This window comes from Hyla sarda, chromosome 4 (assembly GCF_029499605.1).
Source record: "Hyla sarda isolate aHylSar1 chromosome 4, aHylSar1.hap1, whole genome shotgun sequence".
Taxonomy (NCBI): Eukaryota; Metazoa; Chordata; class Amphibia; order Anura; family Hylidae; genus Hyla; species Hyla sarda.
The window spans coordinates 83859937-83873532 of NC_079192.1; the positions used below are offsets into that span (position 1 = coordinate 83859937).

General features: G+C 40.0%; 1 protein-coding gene and 1 long non-coding RNA gene across 6 annotated transcripts in view; one reads left to right on the plus strand and one right to left on the minus strand.

Moving 5' to 3' along the window:
- Nucleotides 1-13596, plus strand: part of UNC5D (unc-5 netrin receptor D) — a 670113-nt gene that overhangs the window by 497451 nt on the left and 159066 nt on the right. The window lies entirely within an intron of this gene.
- The window catches only part of LOC130368157 (uncharacterized), a 49816-nt gene that overhangs the window by 3359 nt on the left and 32861 nt on the right, over nucleotides 1-13596 (minus strand). Inside the window, exon 4 of the long non-coding RNA XR_008892303.1 lies at nucleotides 87-215. This is a non-coding gene — a long non-coding RNA (uncharacterized LOC130368157). The remainder of the gene's footprint in view (nucleotides 1-86; nucleotides 216-13596) is intronic.

Sequence of the window (13596 nt, forward strand, 5' to 3'; positions counted from 1 at the left end):
TACACTATCTCACTTCAGAATGGTACACTTCCAGGAAACGGAAGTGGAGCACCAGAGAGAAGAAGAGGCAGGACCTTTTCTGCTACCTTGACAACCCCTTCTCTTCCTTGGCACCTTTCATTTTGGGAGAGTTGGGAGGCACCCATACACATTTGTTGGTTGGTCAGTACTGCAGTTGATAGGTTTGCAGACACATCTCTAATGTGTATGGGCAGCTGTAATAGAGATCAAAGAGGGACCATGACTAAAAAACAGAGGAGCAAAAAAGTACAATTATATTAATACATAATGATTAATTAAAATGACAAATAGTAAGGTATAATATGACATACACAAAGCAATATAGAGTAGTCTGCAAAGTGCAGTACAGTGAGTATATACACAATGCTCAAGGTAATGAAATGTTCAATCCAAGTAGACAATGCAAAAATAATGGAGACCCCCAGATAAGTATAAATCAAAATCAAAGATATAAAATTAATAAATAAAAAATAAATAAATAAAAAATGTATATATATATATATATATATATATATATATATATATATATATATACACTGTATATAGTAGCAAACCCTATGAATAGTGTAATCAGTTAGCACAATATATATATATATATATATATATATATATATATATATATATATATACTGTATGTAGTAGCAAACCCTATGAATAATGTAATCAGGTAGCACAATACAGACCCCAAAACATGTTTCTCTAACAGGTTTGTCTGTGATACATATCTATGTCTCTGCAAAGACTAAGCTAAGCAATGGTTAAATAGACAAATCAATGCTTTTTTTAGTAGATGTTTATGGCAGCAACTTTACAAAGTATTCATCATTAGCATAGAAACATTTAAAAAGCATAACATTAAGAGAAAAAAAAGCAAACATTCGGCATACTGCGATAGTGAAAACAGCCTTTAAGATTGACAGCAACACTTACATATCTACCTCTCAGGGACATAAACTACTTTACTAGAAATATCATTTCCAAAATCTTAATGTTTCCTCTATGAAGAAAATCACAAATAGAATTTGAATTGATGTGTCCTCGGCTATGTTTTTTTTATTTTTTTTATTTTTTTTTAGCTCAAGAACCTAATGCTACTTAAAAGATGTATTACTAAAATGTCTATCCTTGGGCTGTAATACTCTGCTATAAAAACACTAACTTAGTAGTTTACCAATTTTCTCCATAACACCCCCCCCCCCTATTTATTTGCCGCCTCACTAAGCCCTTATATCTCAGTTACCTCTCACTCATAGGTCCCCACCTGCCCCTCCAGTTGACCATTGTTCATGTGTAGTTTAAATGGGTTTTCCCATTTCATAAAGTGATGACATACCTCTCGGACAGTGTTTCCCAACCACTGTGCATCCCGCTATTGTAGAGATACAACCCCCTGCATGCTGAAAGTTGTCGTTTTGCAATAGCTAGAGGCACACTGATTGGGAAACACTGCTCTGGGATATGCCATTACTTTATGATCGGCGGGGATCCTCACCGATCATGAGAACTGGATGGATATTGTACTGATGTAGTGCTGTGCCCCCTTCTTAGTTGACAGACTGATGCTCTGGTCCAACTGGCTGTGCAAGGAACTGGAAATGCCTCCATTCACTTCAACGGGGATGTGGTGAAGTTCTATGAAGAGTTTAGTGACTGGGGGCTACTGTGCAGGGAGCAAAACAGTGGAGAGAGTATAGTGCTAGTTCAATGCATCACTTTCATACCCAGTGGAGGGTCCTAAACTGATCATTAATTAATTGCATATTCATGTGTTAAGATGTGTCAAGATGGGAATACCCCTTTAAATAGTATATTTCCTAAAAGATAAATAATCAGAGCAAGTTCTTTGAATGCAAGGAATGCTGGAAGATTCCCAGGGGCTATACATATATAATTTCTGAAGGTCTAATTATTTGCACCTGAAGGGATATCAAAGTCTTTCATTGGAATGGTTTTGCAGCCACACGTGCACTCTTACACTATTTACTGTCTATGGGCCTGTCAAAGGTAGTCCAGCTCTGCCAGCTGCATAGACAATATATGGAATAGTACTGTGTAGTAGCCATTTCATTCTGATGGGAGGATTGTGACCCCCATTTTTAAGAACATTGAGGATAGGGCATTCAAGGAGAAGCTGTGTGGATATATCTATGGTACAATTTCAAACAGGAAGTTCTGTTCCCCATATGAGTGACGCAGATTTATCCTGACTGACTCGTGTAAAGAAGATGTGTCACTAATGGCATACCACCTATAGAGGCAGACCACTCAACTGATATGGGGCCCATTGGACAGGGGAGACCAACTGCAGTTATGTGGTCTGCCTCTATAGCCCTTCCTCCATGGTATGGTTTATGTACACATCACCGATTGCAACACCTCCTCCCATTTCCCCCACCTCCTGAACAGTTAATTCTAGCATCCACTGCAGGTATTTTTGTTATGGAGTTTCATGAATTGTATGTACGCCCCTAAATGTCGCTGAAGGATTATTTAGACTGTTCTTCTACAATGTCAAAAACCTACAGACCAGCACAAGTACTTGGTTACAGGGGTAACCAACAACTGTGTGACATAGAGAAACTGTAGAATATTCCTCTGCATGCTCCCCACTTTGGGGTTCATGTTGTTTTAAGGGAAGGAGATTATAATAGGAGGGCTGCACTTTTGTTTTGATTGGATTATATGAATAGAGAATCTTTTGTAGGTTACACATGTTGTTGTACAATGGATGGGATATCTAGTGATAAAATCAGTGAGAAAAAAGGATATATATGAGACAGAAACTTTTTTTGGGTAGATTTTTCCTTTAAACTGCTCAACAATTTCAGCTTTTAGTACAATATTCCTTAATGTTATTGCAGAAAAGTCAATCCTTCCCATATGTAATTGTGACATTAGTTTGTTCAATAGAGCATGACAATATTAGCTCTAGATACACGTTATTCGAAGACAGAAATCTTCATACTGTGTTCTTTAGAGTTTACACCATTCCATAGATAGGAAATGTTTAATTTCTGAAACTTGTGACTCTGAATGGCATCTTTGAACTGGTTATATGAATATAAAATCTTTTCAGAGGTTTACAATAAATTGCCTGCGGCAATGATCATTTATTGCATTGTTTTAGAGCCATGTTAACAAGCAATCCTAATGGCAAAAAGATGACTCTCTCATCAAATACAAGTGGATCCTGTAAATGACTTCATTTTAATCAATTATGTCTTCTAATGCGCCAAACAAGATTTTCCCTTCCGAGCCTGCGCAGGTCTCAAATTGCTTCAGGTGCATTCCCAACGTATAATCACATTTAATAGAAACTTTCACTTTGGGTTAATATAGACTAACTAAGTGTTTTCTAACATTCCTGCTCATTGACTGTCACAACACACAGCACAGTCCCCATGAGGGCAAAGAGAAAAATCTGCTGTTTTCAGTAGAATATGTTTAATATTTGCCAATGTACTTATGTTAAGTAATCTAAGACAAACAGCCTCCTGCACGTGTATATTTATTTTTCATCGTTCTCAATGTATTATGGTTGAAATGTCATTTGTTTGGTTGGTGATCCATTGCCAGTGTCATTAAGCTTGCTGAATAATCCAAGAATAGTCTGTGTGTGGAATCAAAAGGAGAACAATAGGGAAAGTCTGATAATAAACCATAGTTATGGTAATGTTATCATTGATGTAGTCAGTCCAGCATTGACCATATGTATTAATAGTATCAGCAGTGGCCTCCTAACTTTTTCCGACATCAAGATTCACCATGTTAGATTTCTACTGTCCAATCCTTTTGTTCTGGATGTGGTGAAGTCAACTTTGCTTTACCTGTAGTCCATGTTGTCCACATTCTAGGACACACTGATGGATTGGTGACTATGTTTGCGTTGTTGAATTGAATGTGGCCCCTACCAATTTTGATTTCTGCTAAAGTATCCATGCCTCGGAGGCACCAATCACCATGTAAATTCAGCCTTAGTTTATTTACTATCAAATCAAAATTGACAATCTTTCCTTATGTGGTGCCCATGGTTGGTCTCCAAAAGCCTCCAAACCCCCAACCATGCAGCAATTCAAAATTTATATTTTTTACACAACATACCATTTCAGGGTCATACAAGCTGCTGGGAGAGTACTGCACAGTCTAAACACTACACAGTGGATATCCAACTGTAATGCCCCCTTGTTATTGCTATTTTTAAAAATCAAAGTGTGGTGGTGTCATGACTCTGAATCTATACATTCAGCCTCATCAGATGCATATGCATTGTTGAAACTGCTCTTACACATAAGGGCACCATTTCAGATTTGTAATGTGCTTCCAAAGCATACATTATTTTAATGAGTGTTCTTTACAAAAGAAATCAATCTCCCAGGTTCAGTCCATTGTAATGGTCAAAAAAAACAACACAGTTTTCTTTCAAAATTTTGTAACCCCTACTCTGACTTAGGACACAATTATAAATTTTTTTTTTAACTTTCTTCATATTTCCTGCCCTTGATGTGCATATTCTTTTTCTTGGAGGGGTACTCCGCTCCTAGACATCTTACCTCCTATGCAAAGGATAAGGAATAAGATGTATATTTGCAGGGGTCCCACCACTTGGGACCCTCGCAATCTTGGCTGTGGCACCCCAGACATCCGGTGCCAGATGACTGGGGATATGAGGAGTAGGCTTGTGATGTCAACGTCAAGGTCACGCCCCACTTGCTATGTCACGGCCATGGCCCCTCAATGCAAGTCTATGAGAGGGGGTGTGACGACCATGACGCCCCCTCCTATAGACTTGCATTGAAGGGGCACGTACTTGACCTCACGAGCCTCCGGCGCTCCAGTGCGGCACCCAATACTCTAAAAGAATGCCGGGTGCAGCAGGGACCCTCGTGATCAGACATCTTATCTCCTATCCTTTGGATAGGGGATAAGATGTAAAGGGGTGGATAACTTTTGTTGTGCAGTCAATACCACACCCTTTTACTGCAGCCTTGACACAACAATTATTCATTCAATGGCTCAGTCAGGTACTGCAACTCCCCCATATCACCTCACTCTTCATATCACCTCCTTTCTCATATCACCCTGTATAATAGGATAAGAGATCATCTGACGAATGAGCAAGCCCTTATTTGTCAGCTGATTACTTTTTTTTACTGGTTGAAAACCTTCATTTATCACTGTGCATCCCCTTGTGTAATAGGAACTATGCTGCCAACAAGTAATGGAAGAAAAGGGCCATTCAAATGATCCAGAGATGATTTGTGAGGTCCTGCCCGTATGATTGTTGAGCCCTGTAATAGGCTATGTGAACTAGAGTCAATCCATGAGATCACTGCTTGTTTAAAACGTGACGGCCCCTCTAATCAGGCCAATACTTGAAGAGAGCTGACATAGCTACACACAAACATGGAATACTACAAAACAGGAATTTAGGTGCACTACTGTGATAGATGTAAACAATGACATTGGTTTACCCTCAAAACTGATGTTAAAATTGAGACATTAGCAAGTTTATCCTTAGATGAAGGACATACCTGAGCCTGCACACCAACGACAAGGTTTCTCAAGTGGCACGGGACCTAACACTAAACCGACCTGTGCATGATAAGTAAAATAGCCTCTGGGCCAGTGGGCAATTACGGCAGCATTAAGTCCAGCTCACAGACTGCTCCAGGGTTACCTCCTGCGTAGCTAAGCACACATACAATGGGAGGTGGGAGAAAGGCTATAAGCCCCATCCAAGTCGGCTTGCCCGCCTCACAGGTGCAAATTAATGCTACACACAAACATGATAATAAATGGATAAATTAAATAATAAAGTAGATGAAATTAAAAATGGTGGTAGCTCCCACATGAACAAGTTAGTAGAAGGCTACCAAAACATTGGCCCTGATTTACTAGTGCCAGAATTTGCTATCAAAAAGTTCAAAAAGCCCAACCAACTCTTAATTTTACTTAGAAAATCACAAAAAGGGGAGGTGGATGCCAAAAAGGGGCATATCCCCAACATTTTCAAAAATTCCAACATATTTACTAATGTTTCCACATGCAATTTGGTAGACTTGAGCTCTGGAAAACCTGAGAAGTTGTAAAAAAAAAAAAAAAACATAGGGAAAAGTGCTAAACGTAGTAAACATTAGTAAATACCAATCAAAACCCACATAGGAAACGACAGTCCACTCTTAGTAAATCGGGGCCAATGTCTTTACATCATGGCATAAACCACCATTTATACTTCATCCACTTGGTTTGCTGCATTTATCAATTTACTGTTGTATTGAAGCCGCAGCCCTATACATGCGTGCACCCTTCTTCACTTTTTCCAAATGTGTTTACATTTTTCTCTTTTAGATGGGATATTGCAGTGTTGGGCAGCAAAGCTAGCACCATGGTTCCTTTGTTTTGCTGATCTGTGGGGATCCTTACAAAAAGTCATCAATAATGAATTCATTATTTAATTAAACCTAAATAATTATTTTAGTTAGTCATCCCATGGAGTCCACATAGATCAAAGGCATATGTATGGGGTAAGACGTTCTTGGTAAGGAAGTTACTGTGTGGACCTTTAGATATAGATCTGCTTAAAAGGGGTTATCCACCATAAGGTGATTTTAGTACCGTATTTATCGGCATATAACACGCACTTTTTAGGCAAAATTTTTTAGCCTAAAGTCTACCTGCGTGTTATATGCCGATAAGCCGCTGCAGTTCAATGATTTAAAGCGGGCGCTTTAAATCAATGAACTGCAGCGGCTTTGCAGCTGCAGAGACCTGCCATCGCTGCCGGCTTCTCTGCCCCTGCCTGTCCTGGGGTCTAGAGCCCTGCTGCCGGCCCTTCTCTCCCCCTGGCTATCGGTGCCGCTGCCCGTTCTCTCCCCCTGGCTATCGGTGCCGCTGCCAGGGGGAGAGAAGGGGCAGCGGCACCCATTGCCGGCGCCGCTGCCCCGTTTCCTCCCCCATCCCTGGTTGTAATAATTACCTGTTGCCGGGGTCGGGTCCGCGCTGCTTCAGGCTTCCGGTGTGCGTCCTCTGCGTTGTTGCTACGCGCTGCGAGTGACGTCACTCGTCATTGTGCCGCGCCGTGCAGTGCATAGCAATGATGCATGGGACGCACACCGGAGGCCTGAAGCAGCACGGACCCGACCCCGGCAACAGGTAATTATACAACCGTGAATGGGGGAGGCAACGGGGCAGCGGCGCCGGCAATGGGTGCCGCTGCCCCTTCTCTCCCCCTGGCTATCGGCGCCGCTGCCCCATTTCCGGTGCCGCTTCTCTCCCCCTGGCTATCAGCGCCGGCAATGGGGCGCCAACACTGATAGTCAGGGGGAGAGAACGGGCCGTGGCGCAGATAGCCAGGGGGAGAGAAGCTGGCAGCGACGGCCTCTCTCCCCCTGTCTTTCCTGGGGGTGTATCGGGGTATACGCATGCACACACACGCACCCTCATTTTACCAAGGATATTTGGGTAAAAAACTTTTTTTACCCAAATATCCTTGGTAAAATGAGGGTGCGTGTTATAGGCAGGTGCGTGGTATACCCCCAACAAATATGGTATGTACCTGGCAGGCAGTAATGGACATGCTTAGGAAGGATCTGCACTTGTCTTGGGGCTAAATGGCTATGTTGTGAGATTACCATAACACTGTGGCTAGCTTTTTGTGAACTGGTATTTCCTGTTTGACTTTTCCTTTTTTGACTACAAATCCCACATTTCCATTTTCCTCCCTCCCACACATCAGCCACCCAACCCATTGAAACATAAAAGAGCTGCATCCGTTCAAAGACCTGTGGTTTTCAATCAGGATGCCTACTGCTGTTGCAGATTGATCTCCTCCCACCAAGTGATCCCTCCCCCCCAATGAAGCAGGCAGGCTCCCTGTCATCAGCTGACTAGTGAGTCAGGTCATGGCCGCATTGCAAGGTGGGAAAAATCCTAGACAACAGTCATTTTGTATGCTGTTAAAAATAAATATTGAAGGGAAAATCACAGAAGAATTGTGAGAAAACTGTCACACACAGGTACATACATTATATTATGAACTACAATAACTTTACAGCCTGTAGCATAGTCAAAAATTCCTGGAATACCCCTTTAACCTATAATTTAATCCTTGATAAATCATGTCCTTGGCTATGAGGGTTCCCTTCTCGCTAGACGTATATCATGGAAGGCTACAATTCATTATGTATGAGAATGTTGTTCTCCCCACTACTATAGTAAGTCATTTCTAGGATGAAGAAGGCACTAGAACATGACATGAAGCATTTTCATTATCTTCTATAACACCTCCTAAAACTTGGATAAAAAGATCATTGAGTCACTACCATACCATTTTGAGGCCAATTATGCATTATCATTCCTGAATATAATCTCTAATTGAAATAAAAGCCTTGACTGCTTTCCCGTTCACCGTGGCGAGTGTGCATAAAATTCATCGAGATTATCTTTTCAGTACATACAGGTGAAGGAAAGGTATGGCATTTTCAAAGATCCTTCGGATTAGCAGGAGATCTTCGTGGTGTGCATACTCAGCATGGATATAGGGGGAGAACAAATGTTTCTTAATTGCCGCCTAATACTCTTTTAATCTGTGAAAAGAACTTCTTTATATGATAAAAGTAATACTGTAGAATAATATGAGTTAATATGAGCTACTCATGAATGTAAGTCAAGGGCGAATATATTTTAAAATTTAAACTTTTTGATCTGCACCAGCCAGACTACATTCAAGAAGAATTTATCAGGAAATTCACTGAATAAATGTAGTGAATAAAATGAATGGAGAAAAATGGTAGTTTATTTTAGTCATTTCTTATTCTCTTCCCAATCCAACAATTTTTATCAATATTTTTATTTTTGCATCCCCGTTTTCTAAGAGTCATAACTTTCATTTTTCCAGCAACGCAGCTGTATGAGGGCTTGTTTTGTTTTTTTTCAATACAATTGATATACGTTTACTTTTCCTACAAATAAAAAAGATTAATAAAAATATGTCTACCCATCTATCTCCAGCTTATTTGCAACTGGCAGAGCAGAGATGGTTGGGCGCCGTAAACAGCTAAGGCAGCTGTGTTATGCAATTTGCGTTACTCCCATTGATATTAATGGAACTGTTTTTGTAACTCTTGAAGTTGCGTAAACAGCATAGCTTGTGAGGCTACTCTGTTTGTGTTCCTCTAATTAAAGGGGTATTCCAGGATTTTTTATTTATTTGACTATGCTACAGAGGATTTATAGCCAGTGTAGTTCATAATATAGTGTATGTACCTGTTTTAATTGGCTGGTCCCGCAATTCTTATGTGATCTTTCCCCAATGTTTTTTTTTTTTTTAGCAGCATACAAAATGAGTGTTGCCTCAGTTTTCCCAGGTTGAGGTGTGCCCCGAGACATTACACCACTAGTTAGGTGTTGAAAGGGAGCCTGTCTGAGTTTCAATGGGTGGAGCGACTACTGGGTGGGAATGAGATGAGGTAATTCTCCAAAGGACTGCAGGGAATTGTAATTTACAGCACAATACAGCATGCAAGGGTTCTCAGGTTTGCTGCAAGGGGTGGGGTGGCTGATGTGTTGGAGGAAGAAAAGTCACCTCACACTTACACACAAGGGATCCTGCAACTTGTAGTTGGAGGGAGGGAACTCCAACAGGAAATAGCCCTTTCACAAAGAGAAAGCAGCAGTTTTATTATGGACTCACAACACAGCCATTTAACTTAAATCCCCTAGTGGTGGATAAGCCCTTTAATGTCAGTGGGAGCCAGGCAAGTTATGTAACACAACTGATCAGTCATCTGTTCTTGTTGTGGACCATCTCAGCCATCTTTTTATACTTAGGAATATCTCTTTAATGAACCATATAAAGTTTCAGGAAACAATATAAATATATTCAGAGTGGAATGTAAAAAAGAAAATATACAATTGAGCCCTTATTTCTTGAGGGCATTATGCATTATAAATGAAAAGAAAACTTTGTTCGGTGGATCAGTATGATTATAATGATACAAAATAAAAATACATTTTTTTTTACACAAATTATATATACTGTGTATATATATATATATATATATATATATATATATATATATATATATTACACTTTCAACAAACTTCACATAAACCAAGTACAAGCTATTAACATTTGCATTACATCATATCAGAGTGATATGCCTCTTTTTCTACTTATCATCCTCATAACTCATCGTTCACTGTGTAAAATTGCCAAAACTTAATCTTAGCTCTATGAGGGATCAGGTTACCTGCTGCCCATATACGTCTATAGAGATGCCAGAAAGAAGAGGTTTCTGCATAGAGAGACAGAGATAAAAAGAGACAGAGAAGCTGCAGAAAGCACTGATAAGTGTTATATTTAATCCCAGTGCTAGATTCAGGACTGCTGTATAATGTGCAGCATTTTTCTGCTGGCTCCACTGGCCAGCATTTGGAACATTTAGTTCTGAACATTGTGTGTGCGCTGCGGGGGTTGGTCACGCCCCCTCGTGACATCACCCCACGCCCCTCAATGCAAGTCTATGATAGGGGGGGCGTGTTGGCTGCCATGCCCCCTCCCCTAGACTTGCATTGATGGGGCGTGGTGTGACATCACAAGGGGTGTGACCAACTCCCTGCAGCATGCACACTGTTCGGAACCAAATGTTCCGAATGCTGTCCAGAGGAGTACCCCTTTAAGGGTGTGCAATAAATACATATTCTGCATGTGTATGTGCAGTGTACAGGAGACATTATAGTAGCTAATATCTACCCACTCTCTCAGGAAAAACTATTATTAGAGATGACACCTGTAGAGCAGAAAACTTGTGAGAAATGCCATATACAAGTTATCAAATAGGCACAAATAGTGCTGCTCCGCATATAAAAAGACATGACAACATATCCTGAAAACTCACCTGAACCTGTAGGTTTACCTAATACTTAACCCCTTAAGGACCCAGCCCATTTTCACCTTAAGGACCTGAGCATTTTTTGCACATCTGACCACTGTCACTTTAAAGGGGTACTCCAGTGGCAAATGTCCATTTTAGGAACTGTACAGAGCAGCAGATGTTTTCTATGGGGATTTTCTCCTACTCAGCACAGTTCTTAAAATGGACAGGGGTGTCAGCAGAGAGCACTGTGGTCTTCATGTTAGCCGAAAGCACTGTGGTCCAAAAAAATAATAATTTTCCCTTGAAGTATTCAGCAGCTAATAAGTACTGGAAGGATTAAGACTTTTTAATAGAAGTAATTTACAAATCTGTTTAACTTTCTGGCACCAGTTGATTAAAAAAAAGTTTTCCACTGGAGAACCCCTTTAAGCATTAATAACTCTGGGATGCATTTACTTATGAATTTGATTCCGTGACATATTCTGCTTTAACATTATGTAAATGTTTGTCAATACTCGCATAATTTTTTGATGAAAAATTTACATTTTTAGCATTTTTGTAAATTGAAGCTCTCTGCTTGTAAGGCAAATAGACATTCTAAATACATTATATTTCGATTCCCAAATACAATATGTCTACTTTATGTTTGCATCATTATGTTGACATGTTTTTACTTTTGGAAGACATCAGAGGGCTTCAAAGTTCAGCAGCAATTTTCCAATTTTTCACAAAATTTTCTAAATCGGAATTTTTCAGGGACCAGTTCAGTCTTGAAGTGGATTTAAGGGGCCTTCATATTAGAAATACCCCATAAATTACCCCATTATAAAAACTGCACCCCTCAAAACATTCAAAATGACATTCAGAAAGTTTGTTAACCATTTAGGTGTTTCACAGGAATAGCAGCAAAGTGAAGGAGAAAATTCAAAATCTTCATTTTTTACACTCGCATGTTTTTGTAGATCCCAGTTTAAATTTTTTTACTAGGAGTAAAAAAAAGAAAAATTGTAACCCAATTTCTCTCGAGTGAGGAAACCTCATATGTGAACGTAAAGTGTTCTGTGGGTGCACTAGAGGGCTCAGAAGGGAAGGGGATTTTGAAGAGTGAATTTTGCTCTGAAATTGTTTTTGGGGGGCATGTCACATTTAGGAAGCCCCTATGGTGCCATAACAGCATGAAAATGAAAATGATTATTTTTTCATTAAAATGCATTTTTTCCCCCACAAATTTCCAATTTTTACAAGAGGTAATAGAAGAAAAAGCCCCCCAAAATTTGTAACCCCATTTCTTCTGAGTATGGAAATACCCCATATGTGGATGTCATGTGCTCTGGCGCACTACAATGCTCAGAAGAGAAGGAGTCACATTTGGCTTTTGGAGAGAGAATTTTACTGAAAAGGTTTGTGAGGGGCATGGCGCATTTAGGAAGCCCCTAAGGTGCCATGACAGCAAAAAACACCCCATTTGGCATACTATTTTGGAAACTACACCCCTCAAGGAACATAACAAGGGGTACAGTGAGCCTTAACACCCCACATTTGTTTGACGACTTTTCGGTAAAGTTGGATGTATAAATGAAAAAAAAAACTACAATGCTCAGGAGAGAAGGAGTGCCATTGAGATTTTGGAGAGAATTTGTTTGAAATGGAAGTCGAGGGCCAGGTGCATTTACAAAGCCCCCCATGGTGCCAGAACAGTTGACCCCCCCCCACATGTGACCCCATTTTGGAAACTACACCCCTCACATAATTTAATAAGGGGTGCAGTGAGCATTTACACCCCACTGGTGTTTGACAGATCTTTGGAACATTTTCACGGACCGCTGTTCCAAAAATCTGTCAGCCACCTGTGGGGTGTAAATGCTCACTGCACCCCTTATTACATTCTGTAAGGGGTGTACTTTCCAAAATGGGGTCACATGTTGGGGGGGGGGTGCATTGTTTTGGCACCATGGGGGCTTTGTAAACACACGTGTCCTTCAATTGTCCTTTACATCCACGTATGGGGTATGTTTTTACTCAGAAGAAATGGTGTTACAAATTTTGGGGGGCTTTTTTCCTATTTTCCCTTGTGAAAAATTTTGGGTAACACCAACTTTTTAGTTAAAAAATATATTTTTTTCATTTTCCCATTCAACTTTAGGGAAAATTTGTCAAACACCTGTGGGGTGTTCAGGCTCACTATACCCCTTGTTACGTTCTGTGAGGGGTGTAGTTTCCAAAATGGGGTCAAACGTGGGTATTTTTTCTTGCGTTTACGTTAGAACAGCTGTAAAATCAGCCACTCCTGTGCAAATCACCAATTTAGGTATAAAATGTATGCAGGCATCCTGGTCCGGTCCCCGGTACAGGTACTCCCTAGGTCCTTAAGTACCAAGGAGCCAGGGCGTACCCGTACGCCCTGGCTCCTTAAAGATTTAAAGAGTAACTGTCATCAAACCATATTTTCTAAACTAACTCAGATTGTTTTACTTGTGTGCGTTTTTTTTTCAATCAAATTAAAAACATATTAAGGTTGAAAATTTTAGCAGCAAATTAATAGCAAATGTCTTCAGGTACTCTTTAATGTGGATGATAAAAAAAATAAAAATAATAATAATAATAATAATATATATATATATATATATATATATATATATATATATATATATCTTAAGGCCCCCTGACCGTAAGGGTGCTTTCCCACTGCAATTTTGTT